Here is a 7,610-nt window from a genome sequence, read left to right on the forward strand (position 1 = left end):
CGGGGCTGGAGGAGCACCCTGGGGTGACACCCCCTGGCACACACTGAGGGTGGGGCACAGGGTGACACCCATGGGGCTGGACAGGGGACAGGCCACGTGGTGGGTGGGATGAGGGGGTCATGGGAATGCACATGGGGATGTCACCCCTCAGGGTGGTGCGGGGTGGGGGTCTGGGGAAGGCACGGCAGGGTGACACCCCACAGGAGGGATGGGGAAGGATGCTGGGGTGACACTCATCAGGGATGGGTGCAGACTGGGGGGGCACGGTAGGTTGACACCTGTGGGGACAGATGGGACACGATGGGTACACCACAATGGCATCCTGGGGGGGGGGGGGGGGGGATGGGACACAGGGTGCACAGGTGGGTGACACCCGTGGGGGTGGAGGGGGGCACACTGCAACGACATTCGTGGAGGTGACCAGGACTGGAGGGGGGGCACACCACAGCCACACCTGTGGAGGATGGATGACCCATGGGGGGACACAGTGGGGTGGCACCTGTGCGGGCAGGTGGGACACCAAGGGGCACACCATGGTGACACCCATGGGTGTGGCTGGAACACGGGGCGGGAGGAACACCCCGGTAGGGGGGGGGGCAGATAAGACCCGGGGGTCACAGCAGGGTGACAGCTGTGTGGGGTAGAAAGGTCACAGGGAGCACCTGTGGGAGTGGACGGCACATGGTGGGGCACAGCGTGGAGACACCCGTGGGGGTGGCTGGGACACGGGGTGGGGGGAACACTGCGGTGACACCCGCGGGGGAGCAGGTAAGACACGGGGGGCGCAGCGGGGTGGGGGCGCCCCGGACCCGTGTGTGCGCGCGGCGCGGCGGGGCCCGGGGGGCGCGGGGGTGTGCGGCGGGCGGCGCGCGCGTGGGGCGGCGGGGGGCGCGCGCGGCGCGGCGTGGCTGGGCGCGCGGGGCGGTCCGGTCCGGTCCGGGTTTTGCCGGCAGCCGCGGGCAGCGGCGGCAGCGCCGTGCAGCGCGATTCGGGGGCTGTGCACTCCCAGAGCGAGCGGCGATGTGGAGGTGGGTGTGCGGCGGTGGCGAGGCACCGTGCCCGCCTCGGCTCCCCTCTCGCCGGGCCCCCCCTTCCTGGCGCGGGGCAGGTGCTGACCCCCCCCCCCCCCTTCCCTCCCCCCGGTCCCCGGGCAGCCCCCGGCAGCGCTGCCCGCAGCGGCGGCGGCTCCCGGACCGCCGGTAGGTGCTGGCCCCCGGGGCCGGTCCGGCGGGCGACGGCGGAGTTGGGGTGGGGGGTGTGTGTGGGAGGTGGTGGAGGAAGGGGAGGGGGGAGAAGAAAAAGTTTGGCGGGGGGCGCCTGCGGCTCGCCCCGCTCCGCCCGGCGCCGTTACCGGGCTGCCCGCGGCGTCGGCGGGGCGCGGAGCTGGCCGCCTGCCCGCGCCGGGGCCCGGCCGGTGCTGCCTGCGCGGCTCCCGGGCGGCCCCGCTGCTTCCCGCGGGGGGGGCGGCGGGGTAACGAGCAAAGTTTTTCTCGGTGCAGCTGAACCTCCCCCCCGCTCCACTTCTCTCGTCCTCTTCCCCGGTACCGTGCAGCTCGGCGGGGATGCGCTGGGAGCCGCGGCGTGAGGAAGGGGGGAAGGGGGGGGGGGGCAGGGATGGGGCGACAACCCCCCCCCGCCGCCCCGGGCCGCCGCGGCATCGCCGGGTGGTTTCCCCGGTGACAATGGTGGCGGCAGGGCCGGGGCCGGCGGGGGCGGCGGGGGCGGCCGCTCCGGCAGCGCCGCGGCGCCGGGGGGCGGCGGCGCGCCCCGGGCAGCGGGCAGCGCGCGCGGCCGGCCGCTGCCACCCGCGGCGGAGCTCGCGTAGGGGGGGCGGCGGGGGGGAGCCTCCACCCGGCGCCTGTCGCGGCCCCTCCGCGCTCGGGTTCACCCGCGTGGGCTGCTCGCCTTTGCCGGGGCTGCGCCGGGCTTCGGCGGCAGTTCGGCTCCCCCGCCGGTGACCGGCAGCGGGGTGGCCGTGGGAGCGGCGCCGCTCGCCATCGCCCAGCCATGTGCAACAACTAACCCAACTTTATTATTACCCCCTCCCTTCCCAAGTAATTTCCTCCCCCGCTTTGCCGTCAGATGGGATGCCCACACCCCCCCGCCCGGCGGGGAGGGCACCCAGCGCACCCCGACACCCCGAGATGCGGCCGATCGCAGCGCCCACCGTGTCACAACCCTTGGACGCGCCCGGCGTGGGCGCTGCTGGCCCCCCAGCCGTCGTGGGCTGTGTGGATTGTGCCTGAGCCCTGGCATTATGGCACCAAACTCCACCGAATCGCGGCCCCACAGGCCCCGTGGTGTTGGTGGTTCCCCCCCCCCCCCCCCTTATTTTATTTTTATTATCACTATTTTATGGTTTTTTTTCACCGCATCCCACAGCCGGCGACGTCCTTCTTGCGGGCCCGCGTTTGCTTTGGGTCGGTTTATTCTTTGCCGGGATGATTGATCGGAGAGAGAAGGAGGGGGGTGGGATGGGGATGGAGGGGGGGCGAAGCGCCGCCGCCCGCCCCGCTCCGCGTCCCACGCATAAACAAAGCTGCGCACACATCCTGCGATAACGGGTCACATGTGTGCGCGCGCCGTCGCCCCTGACCCCGGCCGGGCAACCTTTACCCCCCGCCGCCCGCCCGCTCGGTGCGAGCGACCCCGGGGCCGGGGGGGGGTGGGGGCGGGCTGGGGCGCTGCGGGGACGGGGAGGGCTGAGGCAGGGTTTGGGGAAGGGGGGGATGCACAAGCCCGGCTACCTGGGGTGTGGGGCCGGAGCCGGCGGAAGTTTTGTTTCTCTGGAAACGGGCCCTTGCTGTGTCAGCAGCCCCTTTGTGCCGCTTTGTCCGCCCCCCCCCCCCCCCGGCCCCCGCGCCCGGCGGCGGGGCCGCACCTGGGGCTGCGGAGGGACGGACCCCCGCTCTGCTCCCCAGCCCCTCGCTGCTCCCCGGGGGGCCAGTTGCATCCCCCTCCCCGGGAGGGCAGCGGGGTTGAGGTGAGGAGGGGTCGGGTGGGAAGGTGAGGGGGGGCGAGGTGGGGTGACCCCCCAGAGGTACCGCTCAGCGGGAGCACTTGTAGGCATGGAAACCCTTCTCCGTCCATCTGTCCGTCCATCCGTCTCTCCTCTCCTTCAAATCTCTATCCGGAGAAGCTTTGCAGAACCATCCTCTCTAGCAGCACGGCTGTTCCCGGCACCCGAGCCCAGCGGGGATGCCAGCGCTCGCCTCCCTGGCGCAGCCGGTGGCTCTCGCCACCACGTCTAATTCAAATTGGTCGCGGTGTCACGTGGGCTGAGCCTCGAACCCAAAAAGTGTCACCACGCGTGGTGGCTCCAGCTCCCAGCGGATGCCCACTGAAGGCCCAGCAAACCCGCGATGCTGGTACCGGTGTCGCCCCGATGATGCTGCCTGGTGAGCTGGCAGATGTCGCACTCTGACCTCGGAGCTGGCGTTGGGGCTGTGTGTGTGTGTGGGGACACACGACACACGGTGATGGGACGATGGGGATTGGGACGCGCCAGCCTGTGACAACAAAAGCAAAGTAACAAAGGACCCGCCGGTGACGCACAGAAGTTCGTCCCGGCCCCCTGCTGCGGCCATCCAGTGCTGTCCTGGGATTTGGTGGCCTCACAGGCAGGGAGGGGGTTTTGCCTGTTTGCCGGCTTCGAGGGTGCAGGCAGGGATTGGGGGGTGGTATGTGTGCACTGGGTGCCGTGCATGCCCCCCACCTCTGCCTTGGTGGGAAGAAGGCAGGAGGCAGCTGAATTGTCCTTGACGTGGATTTTGTGGTGGAGATGCGGGCAGCCAGCGCTGCACTGCCAGGAGCCTGGCTGCACCTCCTGCCCCTGGCGCTGAGTGGGTGGGCAGGGGAGAGGGGCTCTGGGTGCTGTGCCCCGAAATTCAGCCTGCCCCTCTTCCTCCTCCTCGGCAAGGGTGGGTGGCGGGTGAGATGTGGTGGGCATACAGGGCAGCCAGTGTTTTGAGGATCCACCACCCCAGGAGTCCTTTGCCCACCGGCATCCCCTGGTGTCACTGGGGCGGTTCCAGGCTGGGGATGGGCGGATGTCAGCAGTGCAGGTGCTGCTTGCCCAGGCCTTGGGGATGGTGCAGGACTTGGGGGTGGTGTTTTCTCCCCAGAATTGTCTCCTCTTGCCAAATCTCCTGTTTGGGGGGGCCAGGGGCAGGGCCAGATCCTGGGCGCTTGGCCCTTGGAGCTAGCATCCCCTGACATGTCCTGCTGTGGCTGTTTAGGTCTCAGCTGAGGCTGGATCCGGCCCTGGCTGGTCCCAGACCGTCCGCCTCTGACCCCCCCAGCAGGGACATTCCCCGGGGTGGCGGGAGCGGGTTCCGCTGCTCCCCTGCCCCTCCTTGCCCTGCCGGTGCATTTGTTTTCCCAAACCCTGGCCGTAGGAACAACCTCTTGATTAAGTGTATTAATAGTTAAACTTTCAGCTCATAGCTTAAACTCACCAGACCACGAAAAGCTCCCTCCTTTACTCATGCTCTGTTGCTCAACTAAAATATTGCACTCAAAAGGGTTGGTTGGGTTTTTTTTTTCTTTCCCCCTCCTTTTCCCCTGACTCGACTTTGACTCCTGGGTGCGTGGGGGGTCTTGCAGGGCCCCCTGCATGGGGGAGCCCTCCAGCGGTCCCCAGTGCCCCTCTGTGAAGAGGCTGCGCCTGGAGGTTGGGGGTCTTGGCTGGCGCTGTGTGTCCCCTCAGTGAATGGGGCTCTTGAAACTGAGCCAGACTGGGGAAGAGGATGGGAACCACCATCCTGGGAAAAGGGTGGCACCCCACCCAACTGGGGACATGTGGACAGGCTGCGGTGGCTGGGGAAGGGATGGGGATGCTGGTGTGTGGCTGTTTTCTGCCACGTGGGTGATGGGGCAGGAGGAAGGGTGGGAGGTTCAAGCATACTGAGTGCAAGGTCCTGCACTGGGGTGGGGGCAACCCCCAGTCCCAGCACAGCATGGGGATGGGTGGGTTGGGAGCAGCCCTGTAGAGAAGGACTGGGGGATATCGGTGGGTGACAGATGGGACGTGAGCCAGCAATGTGCGCTCACAGCCCAGAAAGCCAAGCGTCTCCTGGGCTGCATCACCAGCATTGTGGCCAGCAAGGTGAGAGCGGGGATGTTACCCTGGTGAAACCCTCCAGAGCGCTGCATCCAGCTCTGGGGTCCCCAGCACAAGACAGGTACAGATCTGTGAGAGCGGGGTGGCGGGGGCTGGGGAGCACATTGAGATGGCCTGGGGGTTGGAAAAGCTCTGCCGTGGAGAGAGGCTGGGGGAGTTGGAGGTGTTCAGCCTGGAGAAGGCTTTGGGGAGACCTTAGTGCAGCCTGGCAATGCTTAAAAGGGGCTTCTAAGAGAGATGGAGAGACTTTTTACAGGGCCTGTCGTCGCAGGACAAGTGGCAACGGTTTTAAATTGAAAGAGGGCAGGCTTAGATGGGACATAGGGAAAAAATGTACAGTGAGGGTGGCGAGACACTGGCATAGGTTGCCCAGAGCAGCTGTGGATGTCTCATCCTTGGAAGTGTTCAAGGCCAGGTTGGATGGGGCTCAGATCAACCTGATCTAGTGGAAGATGTCACTGGCCATGGCACGGGGGTGGACTGGATGGTCTTTGGAGGTTCCTTCAGATCCAGACCCTTCTGTAACTTGATGGAGGGGGGCAGTGGTGTAGGAGGGGCAGGAGGGAAGAGGTGTTGGAGCAAAGGGGTGGCTGGAGGAGGAACCACTTCCAGGAGGAACCATCTGGGAAATCCTAGCCCTAGGCCAGTGGGGAGGAGAAGCGGGTTTGCTCCTGCCCATTGGTGGCTTTGCCCTGGGGAGCAGGGCAGGATCAGGGCTGCAGCAGACTTTGCCTTCACCAGCGAGTGGCAGAGGGGGACTGGTGGATCCCATCACCTTTTGGAGAGTCCGAGGGACATGTTTTACCCTGGCCACTGGCCCTCAGGTGCCTGAAGACCAGAGGCAGAAGAAGCTTTTGGGTCCCTCAGCATCTCAGTGCTGACGGTACAAATGTGCCATGGAGCAGGCCCAATAGTCTCTCCTTTCGGAGTGTTGTGGGGCTGGGGGGGTGCATTGATAATGTCTTTGGAGTAGTTTCATCCCAGCTTGTCTTTTTGCATGGCTTGCAAGCAGGTGGAGGGTATTGACGGTCTGAGATGACAGCCCTTGACGCACATGGGTGGCAGCCTGTTATTATGTAGATAAAAGGATTTTTAAGGTCAGAAGGTTTTTGAGAGACTGCCTTGGTGTCTCTGGTTTCTACCCATCCATTGTTATGGCACGGAAAAGGGACCTGAAAAACGGCCCTGCTGTGGTCACCTTGTGAAGGCTTGGCTCCCAGGCTGTGGTCTTGCCTTGGGATTTGTGGGTCTGGCTCTATGTCATCATCCTCAAACAGTGTTGCTTGTACCAAAGCATCTTCCATTGCGTGAACTTGGACATCCTTTGTACTGGGAGGATGAGGACCCATCGCCTCCTCTGAGTGATGCGTACACATTGGTGCCCCAGCGTGGGAAGGTATGTGTTAGCCCCAACCTTGGAGCTCATGGCAAAGAAAGAAAATGCCATTTTCTGATTTTCCAAGCAGGATGTGCTTTTCTATCTCCATGCTCCCAGCTCAGAGAGGTGGGAGATGGAAAAGAGGTCACTGGCTCTGCCCCATGTCAATGCTACAATACAGTTCTACAGCAGGGGCACAGTGTGGGTGATGAATGGGACCTGCACCAGTGTGAGGCGTAGCCTGTAATTTCTGGGTCACATCTGAGATGGGCCTTATTCCCAGGGTCCGATTGTCACCTTCGTGGCACCAGACCCTGGGTGGGAGCACAGGCTGGGGAGCAGTGTCATCTTGGTCTCGTAGGCTACAAGGTGCTTCTGGGTGATTCCAGTGGGTTCTGGGTGGCTGCTGCCACCCATGAGACCCCCCCCAGTTGACCCTGGCATACATTTACTCAGCACTTGCTGAGCATCCTGGGGATGGTCGAGGCTTGAGCAAGGGTTGTGTTTGTGCTCTGGTATAATAAGGTTGGGTCCATTCTCCTCCGGTGTCCTCTACTGCTGCTGCCTCTGGTCATCTCTTGGTTCATGGGTGGTTGCCCACTACTGGAGGTAGCCCTCGTCTCGCCTGCGGCTGTGGTTTGATGGAGGTTTCATTTTTGCCTTTGCAAACCTGCCTTGAGTTCATGCCTGTGCTCCAGGTGTTCATAGGGATGTCTGGGCAATATCTACCTCCCAAGGTCTTCCTTATGAGAGTCTTTGGCTTTGCCCAAATGAGCAGCATGGCTCCATCCGCTTGAACTCCAGGTGGTCTCTTGGTGTCCCCAGGGGTCCTGGTGTCATCGATTCTCACTTCTTCTTGCTGGAACCTGCCCTTGTGGCTTTTGTGCCTCTTTCTGTCCCTCAAAGGCTGGCTGAGAAAAGCAGTTTGGGGTCCAGATCAGAGTCCTGAGTTTCTGACTTCAACATCCCACAGGCAGAGGGGTTCTGACTTGAACATGCCAGCCCTGAAGGGTCTCAAGGGTCTGCAGATCCATGTGGTCTCAGCTCTGGTTCCTCCATGCCCTGTAGGCTCTTTTCTTCTGCACCTGCTTGTGGCTCAGAGGCAGGTTC

At 64.1% G+C, this 7,610-nt stretch overlaps 1 protein-coding gene across 3 annotated transcripts in view; it reads left to right on the forward strand.

Moving 5' to 3' along the window:
* Window positions 1–936: 936 nt before the first annotated feature.
* Window positions 937–7,610, forward strand: part of CXXC5 (CXXC finger protein 5) — a 21,114-nt gene continuing 14,440 nt past the window's right edge. Inside the window, exon 1 of one of the 3 annotated variants that reach the window (XM_040604193.1) lies at window positions 937–1,028. The gene's annotated coding sequence lies outside the window, so the exon portion shown is untranslated. Of the gene's footprint in view, window positions 1,029–1,092; window positions 1,200–1,424; window positions 1,542–7,610 lie in introns of those variants that run through there. The other 2 variants (XM_040604194.1, XM_040604192.1) reach the window with 2 other exon arrangements.

Source organism: Falco naumanni, chromosome 8 (genome assembly GCF_017639655.2).
Source record: "Falco naumanni isolate bFalNau1 chromosome 8, bFalNau1.pat, whole genome shotgun sequence".
Lineage (NCBI taxonomy): Eukaryota > Metazoa > Chordata > Aves > Falconiformes > Falconidae > Falco > Falco naumanni.